Source organism: Acinonyx jubatus, chromosome B3 (assembly GCF_027475565.1).
Source record: "Acinonyx jubatus isolate Ajub_Pintada_27869175 chromosome B3, VMU_Ajub_asm_v1.0, whole genome shotgun sequence".
NCBI classification, from domain to species: Eukaryota; Metazoa; Chordata; class Mammalia; order Carnivora; family Felidae; genus Acinonyx; species Acinonyx jubatus.
Window position 1 is genome coordinate 6,236,714 of NC_069386.1, and position 23,680 is coordinate 6,260,393.

The following is a 23,680-nucleotide window of genomic DNA, read 5'->3' on the forward strand; positions in this document are numbered from 1 at the left end:
CAGCCGCTAATTGAACGTTAATGGCAGGTGCGGATGAGGTCACCGGAGCTGGCTTTTCTCACACATTTTTCATGCAAATTCGCGAAACTCTAAACAAATTTAAATAAAAAGCTCTTTGTGCCGCGCGCGCCCCTCCATCCTCTCCCTCCCGCCCGGGGTCCTGGGTCCTGGCTCCTCCCGGGGCCTTGGGGCCCAGAGCCTGCTGCCCGGCGGAGCGCAGCCCGAGGCGGGAGCCGGGCGCCCCGCGGAGCGCCGCCTGCCGGCCAGAGGTGCACACCCTGCCGCGCCGCCCGTGGCCAAACGCGCCCCGGCTGCCGTGGGGCCGGAGCGAGAGAAGTGTCACTGGCGTCGTGGGGCAGGGCGAGGCCGGTGGCGCAGGAAACCCTCGAGGAGGCAGTGCGGGCAGTGGTTAAGTGCCTGGCACCTGGACAGGCGGGCCTGTGCTGGCACCCTGGCTACACTGGCACCCGCACCCACAAGGTGACCCATGGTCCACCTTGGTCAGCTTATACGACTTCACTCTCTCCGTTGGTTAAATAGGAAGTAAGATAGTGCCCAGTTATGCGTACGTACGTCTGAGGCTTAAGCCATGATTTAGGACACGAACAAGCACTTAGAATAGTGCCTGGCCCAAGAGAGTGGTGATTATTATCTGGGGTCCAAGGGTCTTGTGACCATGCATGCTGTGATTTTGCACATACATAGAATCACTTGTCAGGGGCTTTCAAGAGATTTACGACTCCTTGCATCCCATTCTGGTCACAGAGATGAGATTCAGAGCCCAACTCCACTGCCTCTCACACCATGTGCGGCTCAGCCCTCGGCTGTGTGGCTTTGCATAGTCCTTAGCCTCTGTTTCCTAGTCTGTAAAATGGGACTAAGTCTTGTGGAGTCATGGTGAAGGATGAAATGAGAAACTCAGTTGGAGACTTAGAAGGGTCTTGTGAGCTGCCTCACAATCCGGAGCCTCCAAAGCTCCTCTCCTGAGGGCACTTCCCCTGATTGCCACCCTCAAGGCTAGAGAGGTGGGCCCTGGGCCAGCCAGCAGCCTTCATCCTCTTACCCAAAGGACGCTAGCCCGGGTCAGGGAGACAGACTTTCCAAGAACTTGCTAGGAAAGAAACCACTCTTTCCACCCATGCTAGGCCCCTTCCCACCCACCCCCACCACACGTTTTCTTTGCTAGTGGCTAAGTCGTACTGTCCTCACCCGTGTTCTCCCAGAAAAACAGACCAGAGACATGGACGTTATCCACTGTGGGCTGGGAAGATGAGTCTGGAGACTCAGGGGGCAGAGTTCACAGGACAGAAAGGGGCCTCTCTCTCGGAATTTGCCCTAGTCTTCCCTCAGGACCATCCAGGGACCTACTGGCCTTGGAAAAGTCCCAGTGATTCAAGCTGACTGGGTGAGGTCTCTCCTCTCCCCACCTCCGCTTCTGCAACTTCAACTTTCCCCGAGCCTCCCATTAGGCCAGCCTCAGGGAAGCACTGGGGCAAGCCTGGGAGTGTCTTTTCCTGCTAGGCCCCTTCAGGTCAAGGAAGAAGCAGAATCTGCAGGAGTGCAGAGGAACCACACTCAGGGGACTATCATGCTGTCTAATTGACCCTCAGACCCCACCCACCCTCACTTGCACCAGCTGGAGACCCTGGGCCTTCCCCAGAACCCTGCCCCAGCTCTCCAGTGCTCACTTAGGCTTGTCTTGACCAGCTGGGCTCCATCTTTTTCTCCAGGCCACCACCTCCAGGAAGCCCACCTAGACAATCCTACTGTCCCTGGACAGCTCTGGAGGAGAGACTATACTACCAGAGAAGACAAAGGCCCCAAAAGTCATGGGCTGGACACACTGAGGGAGATAGATGGCATTAGGTGAAACTGGGGGAGGACCTCAGGCAAAGGACCATCTGCAGTGACCTTGCAGAAGAGGGGTTAATGTCTCTATGTGTGGGGTTTGGCAAGGGGGCATTGCAGCTTTAGGAAACTCCTTTAAGTGGCCCAGCCAGACAGGATCGCTTTGGGGTTAGGAGTCAAAGAGACTGGTTTGGGGGCAGTCTGGTTTTGGTTTTGGGGCACCTGGGTGGCTCAGTCAGTTGAGCATCTGATTCTTGGTTTTGGCTCAGGTCGTGGGTTCAGGCCCTGTGCCGAGCTCTATGGTGGAAGTGTGGAGCCTTCTTGGGATTCTCTCTCCCCTTCTCTCTGCCCCTCCCCTGCTCATGAGCATTTGCTCTCTCAAAATAATAAACTTAAAAAGAGAGAGAGACTTGGTTTTGGACCTCAGTTCTGACCCTGTGTGTGTGTGTGTGTGTGTGTGTGTATGTGTGTGGCTTGGGACCTATAACTTTTCTGTGCCTCATTGTCCTGATCCCTAAAACAAATGTGCCAGTAATATTGGCAGCCCATGAAGTTATGGGGAGTCACTACAGCCCTCCTCATGTGGCCATTGCTTATTTATCTCTTTAAGAAGGCCCTACAACCAATGTGGGGCTTGAACTCACAACCCTGAGATCAAGAGTCGGACGCTCTACCTGCTGAGCCACGCAGGTGCCTAAACATGTGGTCATTCATGCTTCTTTCCTCCTCTCTCCGCTGGCCCACAGCTGATTTGCGGTGACTGACCATTGCTATCACCCAGGCCCCAGGGATCCCCGTGGGATTTCCCGCAGCGACTCAATCTGGCTCAGGGGTGCCTCTTTCCTCTGCTCCTCTCGGGCCCTGGCAGGTGGGTAGGGGGTGGGGGCGGTGGCCCCCTGGAGAGCTGCTACAGCGGCTGGATCCAGCTTGCAGGACGCAAACCCACCCCGGGCCTTGCTGCTACTACACCACCTGTTGCCTCCTCAGAGACACTTGCTGGTCCATCTACTCTTTTGTTGGGGGGGAGCGGGGGGACAGGGGCAAAGCAGGGGGAGGAAGCAATCCGCATTGGGCACCTACATTCAGCATGGCAGCGTCTCTCTCAGGGAACACGGGAGATTTCACAGCTCCGTCCATTCGTCAGCCAAGCCCACCAGCCACCCCAGCATGGTGACACCTTTACTGGGCGGCAGTGGTGGCAGTGGATGGGGGCACCTCCTCCCCTACCCTGGGCCCCAGCCCACCCCGAGACTGGACTGGTTCAGGCGTGTGGGGAGGTGACTAGGCCGGGGCTTCCAAGGGCCCCTCCTAAATAGGCAGCTCCTGAAGGTGGAGGGGCAAGGTCTACTCCCAGTGAAACAGGGAGCCCCCCCCCACCCCCCTCCCTGCTGAGGAGCTGGGACAAACTGATCACCTTCTCTTCCGCACGATGAAATCGGAATAATGATACCCACCTAAGCAAGACCCAGAGATACTAAGCCCGGCACTTAGTAGGTCTTTAATTAACAACAGCAGCCATGATGATGATGATGGGGGATTATTAGGCCTGCAAATGGCCAATGGCAGAGTCTCCGGGATGTTTTTTGCTGCAACATCACCAGCATCCGCTTAGAGCTCTTACCCTAATGTGGGTTAACAGAAGTTAAGCCTATTATATTCAACGGCCTCTTTAAAATTTTCAATACAAGTATTCCAGGTGCATGGAAAGGAAATAGAACAGTAGAGAAAAGGACATCCGTCCATCCCCAGAGACAGGCTTCCAACACAGAGTTCCGGAAACTCTTCATATAGAAGCATATGCTTAGGACTGACTTCAATACACACAGGTAAGATCGAGCTCTAATGCCTGTTCTGCAGTTTATTCTCCTCAGGCAACAAACACGCTGGCCAACCTCCTGGATCAGTTTATACAGAGAGCTCTGCCACAGTGATTTTTTCGACTGTCTAATATTCCACAGTATGAATGGCCCACAGGTTCATTTCCATTGTCTTATACTCTCAAAGAGAAACGCTCTGACGAACATCCTTGTACAGACTTCTTGGGAAATTTTTGCATATATAACCGTAGAGTGAATTCCTAGCAGTGCAATTTGCTTGTGGCTGAGTATATGTATGTCTTTTACATTGTGATAATGCCACATTTCAGAAAATACTGTACAATTTACATTTTCCAGCCAACAGTGTTTGACAGTGTCTTCAAATAGACACATGATGATAGAGAAAGGCCCCAAAATAGCCAGCTGTGTGAGATCCGGGGGCCCGCTGAGAACAGGCCTGTTGTCCCAAGGGCAGTGCCCAGTGGCTTCCTCCTGTCTGGGCTTGTGCATGCCGGTGGCCCAGGGGGACCCTGAGTCAGAGGGGGGTGGGGGCCACAAGGGTGCTGGGAGCAGAGGGCGGACCAGCATGGCTAGAGTCCCGCCTGAATGGTTTCCTGTGGCCATTGTCTCTGCCCTGCCAGGTCTCCTTGGGGGGAGTCTGTTTAGGGGCCTGTGGAGAGGGGGTTGGGCAGGAGGAAGAGGAGGGTGCAGTCCTTGCCAAAGGCACCCAGGAATGTGTCGCAAGAGGGAGAGAAAGAGGAAGGGGGGGGGGATCTCATCCCTGGGAGAGACGGGACGTCAAGAACCCCTGACTAATGAATAGTGAGTGTGCCCTTGAACCTCACTGGGCTTCGCCATTCTCAGGCACAGAACAAGAGCTGAGACACGTCTGAGCCCAGCTGCACGGGGACGGCGGCGGTTCATCTCAGACACTTTGACAGGCCGGGCCTTTTCCCTGCATAGCTCAGGTCCGCCTCCCAGCTCCCTTGGCAACAGCACAGCGGCACTGGCTCCCAGGTCCAGGCCCTGCCTGCTGTGAGCGGGAGGAGGGAGGAAGAGGAGCACCAAGGGGAGGACAGCTGGGGAGAGGGAGTCATTAACTCCTAGAAGGCTGGAGCCCCTTGCTTTGGCCACCTCGCAGACTGCTGCCCTCGGTCCTCTGGGGCGGACGTACGGAGAGCAAAGAGCTTCTGTCTGCTGGAGGCCTGGTCAGAGCACCGCAGACCTGAAACAGGCACGTGGTGTGACAAGGGCAGAAACGGGGGCCCACTGGCCAAAGGCAGAGGCCCCTCCCTGCAGGATGGACGGTCAGGGCGCGTGTCCCCAGGTCCTTTGCCAAGTCCTAGGTGGGCATGGGTAGGGGTGGAGCTTGCCCCTTTGCCCAGGGCCGCCTCCTCCATCCTGGCCCCTGCCCGCTGCAGCCTCAGGACAGCGGCTCCTGCAGCTTCGACTTCTGCTTGATGTGACGATCTCCAGTGTCCTGGAGTGGCGTGGCTCTGGATTCTGATCCCGTGCCCTTGGCAAGACCCGCAGTTTTCCTCTCTGTCTCCATTTTCGGAGAAGCTGAAAAGAGGCTGTCCCATCACACTTCACAGGACAATCTAAAGATAAGAGAAATAATATGTGAGAAGGAGCTTTGCACTCTGGGGAGGAAGGTGTCCTATAAATCTCATTCAGGTATTATTAGGGCTGAAAGTAGGTACTTCTGCTCCCTGGGGCTGGGGGGAGGTGCTCACTGAAGGTTGTGTCAGAACCTCCCCAGCACAGTAGGACTGAAACTCAAAGGCAAGGGGTCAGGAAAGACAATGGTTTATGGTTTATGTCTGTGGCCTCTGGAACCTCTGGGTTCAGCTGGCACTGGGAGGTAAAAGACAGCGACCATATAATTTCAAGGTGTTTTACCCATATTCTACCCCCCACTGCAACTTAATGAGAAAGGTGTGGTTATTCCCATTTTGGACATAAAGAGACAGTCTCAGAGAGGTAAAGGGCTGGCCCAAGGTCATGCTGGCCATATAAGGGCCTGAGCCCATGCTGACCTGACGCTATGGCCCACACTTGTGCCCACACGGTGACACAGCCACCTGGCTGGGGGTGCTGGGGAGAGGGGCCAGCCATTGGGAGATAGTGTCTTCCCCATGGACTGTTTCTGGGGGCTTTGGCTTCTAAGTCTAAAGGCCCTGGGCCAGGGAAGTAGGACGGGCCGGGTCCCCAGAACACTGCAAAGCCGCCCAAGGGGCCAGCAGCTGGCAGTCAGAGGCACCTGGGCAGACACCAGTCAGAGAAAAGGGGAAGAGAAGAGGAGGCTTCCGGTAAGAGGCCGGGAGCAAACTCAGCTGACAAGTGTGCTCTCCAGCGCAAGTCTTGCTCCAGGGCGGGTCACCTCCCAGCTTCGTGACACTTGCCAGCAGTGAGCTGGGTATTCATTTTTGTAGCCTCGGGGTGAAAGTGCCTCCCTGCATCCCAGGGCAACTTGAAGGGAACCAAGTCGGTTGGGTTTCCTGTGAGCCAGGGGGCTGGGTGGGGTGGGGGGGGCACTGCTGGCAGGCAACAGAGGAGAAAAAGCAGGGAGAACTTCCAGATTATAAAACGTCACAGCTAAAAGGGACCTTAGATGCCATTCTAGCCAATGCTGCTTTTCCAGCTCCAGAAAGGGAGCTGGTTCACCTAAGACTCTGCAGCAGGAAGACGGACTGCAGGCCAAGTCTCCGACTTGCAGCTAAGTGGGGCTGTATGTCCCCATGCCCTTGTCACTCCACCAGGCCGCCTTGGGCCCTTAAAGGCAGGGATTTTACGCAATGAGGCAAAAAAGAAGGACCAGGGAAGAGGAGCTCCTGTTGGCAAAGGGGTGGCTTCGGGAAACCTTGAGGCCAGAAGCCTTCCTGAAAATGAGAGAACGCTCTCCACACCACCGCCACCACCCACTCCCAATACTCCACAGCCAGTCACCGCCAGGATCCTCTCCTGCTGATGACAAAACAGGCAGGGGGAAATGGATCTGAATGCAGACAGGCCCCTAATCCTGACCCATGATGTTTCTGAGAAGAAGGGACAGGAAGGAGGCCAGCTCTAAGGGATGTAGGGAGGGTAGGGGCTACCAGAAGCTTGTCCCCATAGAGCCTGGTGGCAGAGCTACAGCCAGGGCAGGGCCTCGAACTGGAAAGGACCTCAGCTCCCTGCCCTTTGTCGCCGGCTCCTCTGCCAGGCGGGGCCACGGCACCCCATGCCAGGCAGACCTGACCTGCTCAGAACGCAAAGGAGACAGAGGGAGCCCGCACCCTACAACCTTGTCAGCAACTGCCCTCGAGGGAAGTCTGTGCACTTGCTGATGAACAGACACGTGATGGAGCAGAAAGACACAAAGACAAATGAACTTATTCTGGCCCAGCTGTGCCCTCCTCCCTGGGCTGATGATTTGGGCCAGCTGCCATTCCGACTGGCCGGTGCCCACGGTTAAATATTCCGTAGATCGCCGCTGTCCTCCTCCCTCAAATCCCAGCCATATTACCTGACCCTGAGGAGCTCGATGCCGTCACACCTGCCCTGTACCTAGGGGAAAGGGAGAAGGAAAATGAACCCTATCGAGGGTTTCCTGTGTACTTAGCACTCCTCATTACAACTCTATAGATGGGGATTATTATTCCCATTTTACAGATGAGAGTTTAGAGACTCGGAGACATTTAGGGGACTGCTGCACAGTAATGCCAGAAGCAGAGCCTCTGCCCCCAGCACCTCTCCCTCTGTCCCTCCTCTCCAGCTAAGTCCCAGGGTGGGGCCACCCTGTCCTGAGGTGCCAGAAGCCGCCCGAACCACGTGGATTTGTGCTCAGCATCTCTGCCTCAATTTCCTATCTCCCCAAGGCTCTCTCAGGGCTACTCAGTCTAAGCTGGTGAGCAAGGGAGGCATACTGCCCAGCATATTTGATTAGTTCTAGAACAAATGCGTATCTTTGGACCCCGACAGGTTGCCGGTGGGGGGTGGGGAGGAATTCCTACCACTTACGGATGTCTTTTTCTAACTGGGAAACGGGAGCCAGAGGACTTAGGAGGCTGGGGGTAAGGGTGGGGACAGCCACCAAACAATAAGACCTTCGCCACGCAGAAATGGCTGGAGAGCCTTGGTCTTGGGAATTTTCCTCCTGAGGAACAAAGAACAAGGTGACGCCGGCCTGGGCCCTGCCACTCCACTGGGCACCGCTCATGCTGGGTCCAGCCTCAGGAGGGGGAACCGCGCTTGGAATGTGATTCCCTGGCTTTGCGTGACGCTCGGTTAGCAGAGTGCGACTCCCAAGATCCCCTGTCACCTCCTAAAGCCTCTGCCAGCCCGCCCCCCAGCACCACGCTGATCACCAGATTAAGGAGCTCAGGGCTACAGCTGAGGCAGCTAAAACCGGGAGGGCGGTGTGGGGAGGGGCAGGGAGGGCAGCGGGCAGCGTCCCAAGGCCCTGCCTCCCCTGTCTCCCCCCCCCACTCCTACTGTGGGTCCTTTTCTGTGTTCCTGCCATGAGCTCTAATCTCTGTGCTCTTCCTCACTGAGCTTCCGACATCCTCCCCCTCCAGATACCCAGCTGGAGCTGGGACGGCCCCGGAGCCCAGGAGAGGGTAGGACGGGAAAAGTGGCAGGGAGAGGCAGCCAGGGTATTAGGAGTGAGCGTGCTGGGCCGTGCAGACCGGCTGCAGCCACATGGGAGGGAAGGAAGGTGGGCGCTGGGAGGCAGGCCCAGAGCCTCCCTGCCTGGACTGAGAGCCACCTAAGGGTAATCCCAGAGGCTCCCTGTGGGTCCCTCTGGGCGGCTGCCGGACTCCAGGGCAAGGCGCCTCCCATATACCCGAGGGGAGAGCAGGAGGAAGTGCCAGAGGCAGGCAGGGGAGGCTGGCAAGGGCCAAGGGAAGGAATGTGGACACTCAAAGCTCTTCCCCAAGACCCCCCAGCATTTCCTGAACCAAAGTCATCCCAAGTCATTTAAATCACAAACACAGGAAAAAGAGTGCCCTTCTGAAGGCAGGGTGTCACCAGATCTGTAACAAATGAGATGGGATGGGTCCATCCAGGATAAAGACCCTACAGGAAGGAACTGGAGGTTTTGGCACAGGGCTTTTTGGACTGTGAGCACCCCAGGCTCGGGGTGCTTCTGACCCAGGAGCGGCGGCGAGAGGGCAGGGCCAGTGGGGCTGAGGGGTTGAAGGCCGCGGAGGGCCTGGGAGCCAGACCGCCTGGTCACTGGATCCTGAGACCCCTGCACTTGCACACGAGGGGCCATGCCCCACGTCCCCCTCCACCTCTCAACGTTACTATGAGGAAACTCTGACGGCCCAGTCCCGCAGGCTTCCAGCCCCTTCTCAACCCTGTGCCCCATGCCAGGGCCTGCAGGGGGCGACCCGGACATAACCGGGCACGGCCAGCAGCTGCTCTCCCTTCAGCTTCTCCTTTGCTTCCACCGCCAAGCTCCCTTCTGCTGGATGGGGGCAGGAGAAGGGCTTGGGTTGCTAACGGGGGGTCTGTGAGAGCCCAGGAAGAGACACTCTGCCAGCTCCTGATTCCCCACCCGCTCCCAAAACCAAGGTCCACGCTCCAGTGTCAACAGGAGTGAAATCTTTCCCACGATGCCCTCCTTCACCTCTGGCCAGAATTCACGGGTCCCATCCCTGTCCTTGGGCTAAATCGGCGAGTGCTAAATCAACACAGCTTTGCAATGCTCACCGTCACAGACATTCTGAGCTATAAGGAACCAAGAGATTTCGGAAGTACAACTCACTCATTTTGCCGGTGAGAACACTAAGATTCAGGGTGTCGGGGAGAATTGGTCTGCCAGAGGTCACAAAGCAAGCCAGTGGCAAGGACATGCCTCGCGCCTGTCTTCCAGACCCCTTTCCTGTTCAGGGCCTGAAAGAGGGCTTCTCCATCATATCCCAAATAATATCCTGGCCCAACTGTGGGCGGCGGGGGTCTGGGGCCAAGGGAGGCCGTAATGCGATAAGCAGACTGGCCATCTGGCTCGGGGACGGAGGAGAGCCCAGACTGGCCGCTTCTGCTGCCCGTCCCGGGGGGCCCTGTGTCACGAGAGACAGACTGCCAGATGGACAGGCACTGGCTTGGGTCTGGGTGGAAGCCAGTGAGTTCCCTGTAGTCAGAGCTAACCAACTTTCAGACGTGCTAGGGTAAGAACAGGGGGGGGGGGGTACAGGGAGCAGAGCCAGGCCCCCCAAAGGGCAGAGAGACAGAAAAGCAGGATGAGGATGCCGAAATTCCCACCCAGGCTCAGAGCCTGGCTCCCCAGGTAGGCCCGGCCCAGCTCAGCTCCACCGCCACAAACAGGTCCCCCTCCCGGGGAAAGGCAAACACATCCCCCCTGGCACCTTCTCAGACATGCATGCAAAACTAATTAACATGGGGAGACATGCGAGCAGCCGGCCAGCTCCACACCCTCGAGTCCACGCAAACAAGGCGAGCCCTTGTCCAGGGGACGTGCACAAAGCTTTGTTGCTAATTTAGGCATCTGTCTCTGTCTGGCCTGGTCCTCCTGCCTGTGCTGGGGTTTTTCCCAGCCCCTCGGACAATGCTGGGAACGGGCCCGCCGATCCCTTATTCAAATCACACCCAGGACAATGAGCTCATTGTGCAGGCCACAGAAAAGGGGATGCTGGGGTTGGGGGGGGGGGTGGTGTGTAACGGGGCATCGGGAGTGGAGAAGGGTAGGGGGTGGTGAGGAAAATGGGAACCCAGGAAAGTGTTTACTAACACAGCCCCTGCAGCTGCTTGGGCCCCTCTCCCCTCCCCCGCCTGGCTGGCAGCTGGGGAGAAGTCCTAGGACTCAGAGGTGGGGGCCCCAAGAATGGATGAGGGGCCTTGTATCCACCGGGCCAGCAGTCAGCAAAGTCTGGCTCAAACCTCCACCTTTGACAGTCTATAGCCGCCCCTGCATGTTCACGGCCAGACACGTTGTTTTTATAGATTGGTTCCGAGGTGGGGGGGTTCTTTTTATTTCTTTCTGCAGACGAGCAGTGTTAACGTACAGATCCAAGCTGCAGAGGAGGAGACGGGGCTGGGGGGAGAGGTGCTGGCAGGCCGTGCAGGGTGGGACCTGCTGTCTCGGCCATTGTCTTCAGGCAACGTTTCATTTTCTCCTCCTTCCCAGCTAATAAATTAGAGAGGAGATGGTGAGCTGCGAAGGGACAGGCTCCCCACGGACGGTGGACGGCAGGCGGGCGGGCGGGAAGGCGAGTCTGTGAGCTCACAGCAGATGGGGCTCACCCAGCCTCGAGGCTGCTCACACCGCACCTGGTCAGACACTCCCATGCATCCCCACACAATGAGCCCCATTAAGAAAACCACGTGCACACACACGCGCGCGTGACATGGACATGTGCGTGTGTGTACACATGTATACGCACATCTATAGAAATCTCCCGAGGTCCCCGAGGGGGGAGATCTGGGGCTTTGAAATGCCCTCCCTGCTACCAACAACCCCCAGCTCCTTGTCGCAGTGAGCGGCCCAGACAGGCCGATGTAAACAGACACACACAGCCTGACACTGACACGCAGACACAAAAAGAAACACACCCACCCAGAGGCAGCCCCAGACACACACACTGACAATAGTGTAATGAATGCAGGACGGGACGGCATTCAGTCAAAAGCCCACATCGCTGCTCGCCCAGCACCGGGGGTGGCTGCAAGGTTATGGACAGGCTGCGAGCCAGCTCTTGACGACCTGCTCCTTTGCTCCGTCTCCCAGGAGTGCGGACTACACGGGAGGCGAAGTAAGAATACGATTCCAGGCATCCAGATGGAAGCAAATGCCCCACGAGCCAGAAAAGTTCGGAACCGGTCTCAGCCCTTAGTCAGGCTCGTCTGAACTGCCTTGAGGATTTTTTTCTTTAATACTGAAAGAGAGGTGTTCAAAGTCATATTAACTCTCCTGCATTTTAAGATGGTGTGGCTTAAAGTCAGGGCAAAGTGGAACCTTGTGGGCATTGTTTTCACAAGCAGCAGAACCCACAGGTTGGGGTGATCTCCTCTTTTCGTTAAAATAATTTTGAGCAGGGTATATAGGATGCAGAGGAACACGAAGGGTTTACATCTCAGAGACCCAGTAAAAAGTGCTTCTAAGGATACAGGGGAAGGGGTGACCCCTTCTGCACTGGCCCAGCAGAGCAGAAATGCATTAGGCTCAACCATATGAAAGTACCGATATTTGACTGTTTTAGATCGATAAAAAAGAAATTTCATATAGGTCAACTTAAGTAGGCAGCTGGTCCAAGAACCATCAGGGGATTTTCCTTTTTATTTCCTCCCCAAACTGGGTTCTTTTATTCCTGAATCAGAAAAAAAAAAAAAAAAAAACCCATAACCCAAGACCCAAATCGACCTTGGATCACCCATCTACAGCCACATAACTGCATCGTGCACAGAGTCTGGAGCAGCCGCTGGAATGAAATGTGGATACGCACACGCACGTGTACGCATGCACACACACGCACACACAACCCACGGCCTGTGTCAGGCCAGGACCCACCTTCGGAATCTTCCACTGGGGCTCCCGCTTCTTCGTTCCCTGTCTTCTGATTCCGGAATGTGTCCTGGAGGGGACAGAAGGAACATGAGAGAACACGATGGAAAACGGGACAACCATGCTCTTGGCTTCTCCTCTGGAGGAGTGTCAGGGGCTAGCATGGGAGACTATGCACGCACTTTGTCCTGGAGGAAATGTCAGCTTCAGAGCTTCATCTCTGAAGCACCGCTGTCAACTGGCTACCAAATGTAAACCCAAGGCCAGTCTCTGTGCACATGACATTCATTCAGACTACCTCTAAAGAGGCACAAGGGAAGCCAGAAGGGTGCTGAGGCCACCCCGGCGTAGGGAAGGCCCACTCCTTGCCAGCATCTGGATATCCATGTGTCCAGTCCTGGGAAATCACTATCCAGAACGTCTCTGGGTTCCCATGGGAGGAAAGTGGAAGGTTTTGGAAGCAGAGTCAAGAACTGTTCTGTATCCCACTACCTGTTTCTTGCCCACCGAGGAAAGCCTGCTTCACATACGCTCATCCTACGCCATCAGTAGCAGGTGGGTGGTCCATACAGGAGCCGAGGGGAAGATACGTCCACTGAGAGTCTTTTAGTGGCCAAGGACCTGGGGCTCCATTCAAAGACCTGGAGCCACCTTCCATGCAGATGGAGATGGCATGGTCCCTCCTACATCTCTGACAAGTACTTTAACCAAAAATACCATGTAAGTTCTAGATTTATCTCTCTAAACACACACACGTACATGCATGCATACATGCACGCACGCGCGCGCGCACACACACACACCCACACTGACTTCAACAAGAAAACCACCAAAGCAATAGTAATAATAAAATAAAACCTGTTTGGCCTTCCTGCTCCTGGGGCAAGTGACAGAATGACAGCCTGCGGTCTGGGCGTTAGGGCCAGTGGAGTCATTTGCAAGGCGGGCCCCAGCCTAGGGGCTACGTGGATGACTCTTCCAAACCCCAGCTGTGTTGACAGGAGGCATCTGGGTGCCCACTGCTGCTATAGGGCAGGCTTACCTGCCAGCCCCTGTGCTCAGGATCCAGTCTGAGCAGAACCAGGAGAGAATTCTGGCTTGGATGCCCCAAACGGTATCTGATTTCTTCCAAGGAGGAGAAACCTTCCGTACGTGAATTCTTCCGGATGTAATTTATTATTTGATTGCATTGAAGGTGTTCCTTACCAACCTCACACACAAATCTCAATAGGTTCCTGCTATGCTGATTTCCAAGATCAAAGTTGTTCCTCAAACGAAGAAAAGGCAATTGGGATATCACAGTTCTATAAAGAACCAATGGAATCTGGAAAAGCAAAGTTCTGGCCCAGGCTAAATGGCAACTTCAGGTCACCACAGGCAAAGCATGAAATGACCTCTGACCCTGCTTTCCGAGGCTCCTGGGACTGGAAAGCCAGAAAGCTACAAACTGGTGAGAACTGTCATCCCCCCAGCACCCCTTCCCCCAGCCTGGCCTTCCCAACCTGGATGGCCAGATGAAATTCTGTATTACACAAGTTTAAAGTGCTGAACACGGGACTGTGGTTTGCTTCTCTGTATCCGCAAGGCACTGTCCAGAGCCTGACACATAGCGCTCGGTCAGTAAATGTTGAGTGGATAAATGAACGCAATAGCAAAAATACAGCCTGGCATGGGAAGACTTCCGATTCCTGAGCTCCGAGGTTCCGTGGCATAGTCCAGAGGTGCTAAAGTCCTGGCCAAGAGCCATCAGAGGTGAGAGCCCAGGGGAGGTACCTGCTCGGCTCAGGCCAGCCCGGTAGCCTCCCACATGGATCTTGCACATGGTGGTGACAAGACCAGCTCCCTTAGCCTGCCCTCCACCCCTCTTATTCTCAGCCTCTACCATCTGACCTGCTCATCTGTACCCAGATTTCTGGCCCGGTCCTGCAGGAGTCTACCCTGCTGCTCCATCCCCAAACTTTTGTTGGGGAGTCCCTCCCCCGCTCAGCCTAGGAGACCTGTTTGGGTACAGTGAGGCTTCTCTGATGACTCCACTCCAAACTAATTCCTCCTCTCTTAACTCCCACAGTCTGAGTCAAGCCATCGACTCTTGAATGTGTGCTTTACTAGGCTTGTTTCTGCTTGGAGGGGCCAGGGAGCAGGTCTGGGGTTCTCCTGGGGTTCTCTCTGTACTGGAGCTTGGAGCTTATGCATGGTCAGTAAACACCATGACTTATTCCAGTGACTGACAGAGAGCTGAGCCCCACGGCTCGTTGGCTGCTTTCCCTGCGCCTCCACACATTACCGATGTGCGGCCCACCAGGGAGATGGTCCCCTATGGCACAGCCTTGCTGGCTCATGCGTGCTCAGCCCGCCTCCGCCCCCCAACACATATACACCCATTCTCTAACAGCAGCGGATGGAGGGTGCAAACTGACATTCCTGAGTGCCACAAGCTCAGTATTACTATCCCAATTTTACAGATGAGAAAACAGGCTCAGAGAGAGGTGAAATAATGTGCCCGAAAGGGTCTGAACTAGAGCAGACAGACCCCTGATGCCCATCAGGCCGCACGCACTGCTTCAAACCACCATGATCTTGAAACCTGCGATCCAATGACAAAAAAGAGAAAAACGAACCTGAAACAACTAAAAATGGGGTAAAGGAAGCTGCAGGCTCAATGTGGAAGGGGTGGCTGTAAACTTGAGCCTTTCCTCTCTATTAACACTCTCCCCAGCACTCCCCAAGGAAATGACATGCCCTCGGGGGCATCTGCCACCTCTCCTATCCCGGGCCACTGAACTCCGGGGACAGGAAGACGGTCTAGCATTCTCTGCTTAAGCACCAGACAAGACTGGACAGAGAAGTGGATCCCTCACCCCCCTCCAGAAGACTCAGTGCTATCTCAGGGGGATGTAACATTCTAGAAAACAGAGGCTCAGCCTCGCCCTGGGCAGGTATGATCCCTCGGCACCATGGGCAGACTGGTGGACTTTGGCTAACCCCTGATTTTACAGAGTGAGGCACAGCCAGGCTACACTTCACACTGACAACCAGGAGGAAGCCAGGGTTGGGTGGGACACTTCTCACCCCTCCTAGAGTCTCACCAAGGCTCCCGAGGGCCCAGCACTGAGCCCTCCTACTCACACTCTCCAGGTACACTGCCAGCCCAAAGCAGGAGGCACTTCGGAGCCACCTTCTAGTAACCCAGATGGGCTCATGCTGTTCCCCAAAGCCCAGGCAGACTCCTTGGGAGATGAGGGCCCACGGGGGGACCCAGACTACCGCCTACTCAAGGGCTGTAGCTTCTGAGACATTCCCCATGCAATCACCCCATGACATCTGGCTTAGAAAAACAAGGGTAGACCCTAGATTACATTTACCATTCTTTCTGCTCCCCAAAGAGACAGGCCTTAAAAGAAGATAAAGCATGCGCAGCGTTAGCACAGGACTCGGCACAGCATAAGTGCTCAATAAATGGTTCCTGTCACCATTATTAAGCGTCATTATGATTTCCTGACGGCCCATTCCTCACCTCCCAGGCTCGTGTGAGGAGCTGTCTTTTCATAAACTCGAGGCTTACTGAGGCTGGGAGACCATTAACGGAGTCCAGGGTTTCCGGGGCAGGAAACCGGAGTTTCTGACAGGAGAAGGGGGCTGGAAGCAAGGCTGGACCCATGGCCAGGAGTCCTCTGAGGTGAGAAGGCCCCTTCGCCCTCTGGCAGCAGGATGAGCCCAGCACCTCCCCAGAAAATCTCTTTGAAGACTCAAGGCTTGGCAGGGAGCCAGGCAGGAGGCCTCTCGAAGAAGACGACGCTGGCTCTGAGCCAAGGCGCATCCCAGAAGCTTCAGCTCGCAGAGCAGCACAGGCCGAGGGGAGGAGGGGCAGCCGGGAGAGGGGCAATGAGGAACCCTCGGGCCAAAAGAAACCTGCCTAAAGGGGGTTTAGTGTGAACTTGAGATGCACAGCCACCTTCCCATGCCCTGTGGTTTCCACACACCTGAGACACTACGAAATCACTATAAGCACAGGGATGCGGGGTGGGGAGGTGCTCTGCCCCCAGGACAACGCTCCTGTCACCTACATCTATGTCCACACAAACTCCACCCAAAGACTCCTGGGGGTTACCCACTGGTTTTCTTCCCCATCTCCTAAACTCCAAAAACAAAACGTTGCCTGTAGATTCAAGGCCTTCTGTCGCCAAGGACTGTGGGGTAACCCCCATTTAAGGGGCTGTACTAGGCACTTCTAAAAGCCCCATAAGACCTGAGCCTCCCAGTGGCCTCCAGCCTGGCGTTTCCATGGCCTTCTTCTATACAGAGAGCTCTCTTTGGCCAGGGACCTTCCAGGGACAGACGAAGATTCGTTACTGAACTTCAGGCCTGGAAGAGATCTTAGCCCTCTAGTCTAGACCAATAAACTATGAGCTGCATGTATCATTTTAAACTTCCTAGAAACCACATTAAAAAGGAAGACGAAGCAGATCAAACTTATTTTAATAATGTTTTGTTTAACCCAGTATCATCGTTTCAGCTTGCTGCGCTGACCACATATCACGAGATCAACAGCGGTTAACTGGGCAGCCCAACTCTTGGCTCCAGCAACCTCCCCAACTTTGGGAAGATGAGGTGGCCCAAGTATCTCTAAGGAGAGGGGAGCAGGGTCGGAAGGGGAGCCCCAAACTCCATCCCTACTGCTGGGCCCACCGGCCTTTCCTCCCAGTCTCCCAATTAATACCCGCCTACGAGACAGCTGAGTTTACGATAAATCAAATTCAGGGGGATGAGCGCAACACGAACCTGTTTGGAACAGGAAACCTGGAGGGGAGAAGAGATGGGTGTACTTGACATCACAAGCTCGGGAACAAAGACCAACAGAAAGGAACAGGAGGGAGGTTCGGCCTGACCTCTGCATTGGAGGCAGGTCTGGAGGAGGGCGTGCCGCCCCCAGTCCCGGCCACCCGGCTCCTCCAGGCTGCAAATACCCACGCTCCAGCACTGGGTCTGGTGAATTTTCTGCCGCGTCTCCCTGGAGGAACTACCCACAAAAGCTCCTCTCTGCTTTAGAAGGCAAGAACAAGTCGTGCATTTACCCGGTGCTTCTTACTCGGAGTCGCCATGCCAACACACAGTCATAATTACCGAGGAACGCGCCAATAGTGGCAGCATTGACAAAGACACTATATCAGGGCCTGTGAGCTAAGCAAGGTCAGGCTCCTCGCGCCCCCCCCCCCCCCCAGCTTCCTGCCCACTTCCTTTATTCCACTCTGATCCATCTCTTTCCCTTCATTCTTTCTCTCCCACCCAGATGGTCTCTTATTATATTTTCTCTGCAAAGAAAGGCACTACAGCTCAGTGTATAAAACACTTTTATAGCAATTAGGAGACAGGTTCTCCTTTGAGTCCCGATTTTAACTTGTGGGAAAAGTCACTTTAACACCCAGGCCTAGTTATCTGGCTGTGAATGGGGAGAGTATTTCGGACAGTGCCTATTCAGCAAGTGGGTGCCTGCATTTAATTCACCTACTAAATTCAGAGGCTGCTACATATCTAGTGGACTCCGAGATCTCCTTTATGAGCAGCACCGGAGGTACCAGAAACTCAGAGAAACAAAAGAAGGTTCAGATCAGAGAGGGAGTTGGCTCTAATACCCTGAGAACAGCAGGGCCTGTATCTCCCCCCCAGGAAGGGTGCAAATCTCAGAAAAGGGGCCAGGAGCAGCTGAAGGGTGGGCTCTATCAGATTATAAAAAGATGGGTGAGATGGATGAGAACTATCAGCCTAAGTGACAAGCATCCTGAGGCCCCCAGTGAGACAAGGACATGCACCCATTTCAAATGAGAGGTCAAGAAAAGAAGGCAGACAGCCACCACCAGAGCCTGACACAAGAGCGCCCCAATTTCAGAACACCCAGTGCACCAACATCTGAACTTACAAAGGAGATAAATTGGACGCCGATGATTAGCATCACAAAATGATTATTCCCTTTGTAAAAGGCTTCACTGCAGGACTGCTTTAAATAGTGCATTTAAACCATGATCTGATTTGCTAAATTCGATTTATACACATCTACTGCCTAAGCTGGCGTGCGGCTGTATTTACATGTCTTCCCTTGGCACGGAGGAGGGGAGAGGCCAGCCATTATTTGGGGCCTTTAATCCTTGTAGACAGTAACTAATCTGGGGAGCTGAACCCTGTTTTTCTTCCACAGCTGGGGCTTTCGCTGTAAACTGGGCCTCAGCTCTCCACCCTGCTTTGCCTGGCCAGAGCCAGCCCAAAGATGATGGTCAGGATTTGGCCAGGATGTGTTGGAGCGTTTCTGCCAATAGGGGCTCCTCACCAAGAAGGAGACCCCCCTCTCCGCACCCAAGGATGACAACTTTCTGGTACAAATTTTCAGAGAATCTGGTCCGTGGCAGGCTCACTAAATGCATTCAGCACCTACAGTTATCATGCCAGGGTTCAAAGGCTGGCTACCTTTTGGGAGCCATGGAAACTTAGTAATCTGTAGAAGTTCTGGGACCTGGTGAACTACATTCTGCTATTTGTACTTAAGCCACAGGAACCAAAGCTGGGCTGGCACAGAAAGTCTGGCTCTCCACCCCAAGACAAAAGAATGGGTCCACCAGGTCTCACGGTGACTGTGCCGGTGTAATGGGGAAACCTTCGTCAGTTACTCTAAAGGGACTTACGGCTCTCATTGACAGCATAGTCCTTCAGGAGAGACATGACTCCTTCCCACAACACCAACAACGTGACAGGACAGTTAGGGGCCAGACCACTGCCAAAAGGTCACACCACTTGCTAAAAGAGAAATCTAAGGAATTCATGGGCTCAGGGATGCAACATTCACAAAACCAAGTCCCTTCAAAAAAACAACTTAGAACCTCTCCCTCCACCACCCCCGCCACCATTTCCAAGAGCCAGAAGCTTAGTTTTTTAGAACCACGTATTCATTTAGCAAATATTTACAGACATCCTCAATGATGAGCCCAGCCCAGCAGTGGGAACTGAGGGAAAAGAAAGGAACAGACAGCATTCAGGTCCGAAGAATTTATGGAAGATGGAGGGGTCACCAAACGTAACTGAACTATTTCACTGTTGAGAAACCCACTAAAACCTGCTCACGAAAGAATGGGAAACTGGGAATTGATTGGACTGGACCCCAGTTCTTGCTCTGCCAGCTAACTTTATGACCTTGGGGAAAATCACTTAACCTCTCTGGGTCTGGTTCCTCATCTGTGACATAAGCAGTTGACCTCCATAATAACCAAGCTTTAAATTTTCTATAAATCTTACAGAGGAAGAAATGTTCATATCCCTAAAAATCCTAATCAGCGTCTTTTTTTTTTTTTTTTTTAACAAGGTTATAAATCGTCCCATTTTCTTCTTTGTCTTGGCTGCCAGGAGGCTCAGACCAATACTGAATACGACATTTATTTTAGGCCAGGACTTCAGGCCAGGAGATTAGGGGTGGGGGAAGCAGGGTATGACAGGAGAGCTCTCATATGCGAGGTAGGGCTGTGCGGAGATGGGGCTTGGATTCAGGACAGACTCGGTGCTGGACAGATGAGATCACGATGGTGATGAATCCGTGTGTCTGTGCGTACGTATGCATGTGCAGAGCCTGTGGTTAAGAACTCAGACGTTCGGGCAGACAGCCCTGAATCCACATCTGGACTTTGCCACAACCTGGCTACAGCCAAAGTCACAAAGAGGGAATCGCCACCACTCTCCCTGTCAAGCTGAGGCCCGAATGCATGTGAAGTGCTTAGTACCCCGCCAGGTACGAAGCGAGGACTCAATACAAACACAAACGAACAGAAGTGGAGTTTCTTAGTCACTGTACAAATGCCTTAGGGCAGCGGTGGATCAATAGGGGCAGTTAGGGGTGGGGGGTGGGGGGAAGGGAACCGCGCTTAAATCATTCAATCGGTGGGAAGAGGGCCTCTGCGGGGCCACTGCTCAGACTTTGGGCCCAGGCTCGGGTGGAGGGCCGAGCTCGGAGGTGCTGCTCCTGTGCGCCGGCAGCACCGCCGGGTGGATGCGAACGGAGCCTCCGGGGCCGTCCTCGGGCCAAGCGCACCAGACGCGTGGGTTCCTCCGCTCCCGGCCCCTGATGTCCGCGAGCCCCGGACCGCAGCCGGTCCCGGGCAGGGCGGCCTGGTCCTGCTCGCCGCTCGGGCCTCGCGGTGTCGGGGGAGAAAAAAAGCGGGCGTCGGCCATGCGCCTGACACGCCTCGAAAATAATGAAGAAGCGCGAGGCACGCGCGGTTCCGGACTCCGAGCCGGCGCCACCGCTCCGCCCCTACCCGCAGCGCGCGGCTGGGCGAGGAGGGCCCGGGCCGCACGCGTGTCGCGCGCGCGGCTCCGGCGGGAGCGCACGCCCCGGCCCGCCCGGGGCGCAGCGGCCGCGACGGAGGGCCCCGCGGCCGTCCGCGGGCCCGGCCTCCCGCCGTCATTGGCGGCCGAAGGGCCTTCGCCCGGAGCGCGGCGGCGGGGACGGCCGGGCGGGCGCGCTCGACGCGCGTTCCGCTCCTGTGGGCCGCGCCGCGACCTACCTCGTGCCCACGCAGCCATCTTGCCGCCGCTCCTCGCTCTCTCAAAATGGCCTCCCGGCCCCGCGGCGCCCGCCTCCCCGCCCGGCCCGGGGTCCGGTGTGCGCGCCCCCCCTCCCCGCGCCCACGCTCCGTGGCCGGCGGCACCGCGGAGTCCGAAGGCCGTAGGCCCACGCGGCGTCCCGGCGTACACGAGGCGCGGGTGCGGCCCCGCGTGCGCGCCGCTCAGCCCGCTCTCTGCAGCCCGGCTGCTGCGTGGCGGGCGGGAGGCCGCCGCGCCACCCCAGGTAGAAGGGTAAGGCTCCGGGGCTGCGCGCCTCGGACTGCCGCGGAACGCCGACGGGGAGAGCCCCCGGCGTCCAGGAGGCCGCGTCGGAGGCCAGAATCAGGGCCGCCTTTTCTGGGCGCCTACTGGGAGCCCCACGCCGTGCTCCGCCGAACTGTATCACAGAGCCCAGAGTGCCTGTTAGGTGTGTGCTTAACGCCCGCTCCCGGCGTGTTGGGGAGGGACGCGGACGGGGATGACACCGGATCCGGGCCTAGGGAGGAGGAGGGGTTGCCTTTTGGGGGGACCAAGGTAAAAAACACAGACGCTCCACCGATCTGCTGGTGGAATCTCCCAAACTCCGGACTGCCGGCCCGCGCGCCCGCTCTTGGCACCCCCGGGCAGAGCGAGGGTGCGGGCGTACAGCTCCTCTTCCCACACCCCGGCTCTGGCCACTCACCTTTCCACCCGCACGCCCTCCTACGAACGGTTGCTGACGGCAAGTTCGTGCCCGAGAAGAGGAGGGAGGCGCCTGCAGGGGAGTAGCTGTAAAACAGAAAGGAGACATCAGGCGCCCCCCACACCCACCTAGAAGCGTGCTGCGGCCCCCTCGGAGGCGGGGGTAGGGGACGCGCGTCCTCCAGGTCACGACAACAGCCCGGGGCGGCTGCTGGGCGCACACCGCATCTCAGTCTCGCTCGCCCAGGGCGCGAGAGGGAAGTCCAGTACTGGGTAAGGGGGTTCCGTCCCGGCCCCGGAGCTCCTTACCCGCCAGCGGGCCAGGCATCCAGCCACCCGTGAGGTGAGACACCTCCGTGCACCTAAGGCCAAGCGCATCGCGGAGAGCCTGCCGGCGACCGCCCTAGGACAACCCCGGCTTCCCCGACAGCACAGCTCCTGAGTCCTGACGCTCGAAACCTGCCCGAACCGGGACCCCGGGCCATTTTCCGGAAGCCCAAATGTTAGAAATGCAGAACCCAAGCTAAAGTGGGCCTCCTGGCGGCGTCCCTCTTGGCCTCGCAAGTCAATCTGGATCCTGCTCCCTTCAAACCTCTAAGGACACTCGCATGTACACTTCCCCGGCCAGCCAAGCAAGGAACTTACACCTGCCCCGACCCCCCTTCCAACAGGGTGCTCCCTGGAGTCCTAATACGTCTCCCAGTTCAGGACCAGTTGGTATGGCAGGCGCTGGGGAAAGACGGCAGCTGGTCAATTCTCCACAAAACTCTGGCCATTTATTGGTGCTTTCACTCTCTCCAGCTGGTGGAGGTTTGAACTTCATATCCAGACATTCATATGCACCCCCTGCTCCAGCCTGGAGAAAGAGCTACCATTTGCTCAGCGCCCACTGTATACCAGGCACTTCATTTGTATATTTTACTTAATTCTCACATGAGCCCTGGAGGTGCAGTTACTTATGTCACCCCCATTTCACAGATGAGGGGAAACAAGTCTAGAGAGGTGATGTGTCTTGTCAAGGATACACTGAGTTGCAATGGCAAAAGCATGCCTCTCCCCCACCCCCCAAAAAAACCCTGCCTCACAGGTGTGGGCATCCTCCCCCACCCAATGAGCTGCTGCCCTTATAGATGTGGATTGCCAGTTTATTAACCCAGTCTAGGATTGCCCTGGGTCCTCCACTCTAGCGTCTCGGCTCAGGAACTGTCACCCCTAGGGACAGAAAGGCCACAGGCCAGTCCCCCTGCTCTCCCCATGACCAGAGAACAAGAAATTCCTGCAGCCTCTCTGGGCACTCCAGAGGCATTTCCATCCTAATTCTTTAGCCTGAGTCCAGAACCTTGGGGGAATCTGGCAAAACCTCATGCTGGCCAATAATCCACTCCTGATTTTTAAAAATCCCAGTCCTGGGGCACCTGGGTGGCTCAGTTGGTTAGGTGACTGACTTCGGCTTAGGTCATGATCTCACAGCTCATGGGTTCGAGCCCCATGTGGGGCTCTGTGCTGACGGCTAGGAGCCTGCTTCGGATTCTGTGTCTCCCCTTCTCTCTACCCCTCCCCTGCTCACGCTCTGTGTCTCTCTGTCTCTCAATAATAAATAAACGTTAAAAAAAATTTTAAATCCCAGTCTACACAGCCAAAGAAGTGGGTGACCTGCATTATTACCAGGATAATTCACGCAGGAGAAAATGAGATGAAGGCGCAGATTGGCCATGATATTTTTACACACAACCCCAATGGAGACCTGAGGAGATTCAGGAGCTAAAAAGAGGAACATTGCAAGGAAATACCCCTCTTTCTGGTTTCCTGCAAAAGATTTCATCCCAACTGATAATCAGGCAGAAAGCCCTAACTCCCCCAGCCTCCAAAGCTGAGAGGCGCTTTTTCTTTAAATGACGTTAATGTGACGTTAATGTTTCTTTCTTTCTTTTTTTTTTTTTTTCAATGAAGCCTCTGTAAGAGACAACCTCCATTTAAAAAATTATGCCCATTGGACCTGATGTGAAATAAATTTTAGGAAATCGCAAGTTTGGGCTTTTTCAGTAGAGAGCCAGGGACACAGCCCCCACCCCCAGGCTGCCTGAGGTGATAAAGGGGCACCTGAAGGTTGAGACGAGACCGAGACCGGGTGGGTACAAGCAGACTTGGGAGGCACCGGGAACCTGGGAGGGGGGATGGAGGGCACAAGGGTCTGCAGCCACACTCCCCAGGGGGCGGAGGATAGCGGGTCCCTTTCAAAATAAAC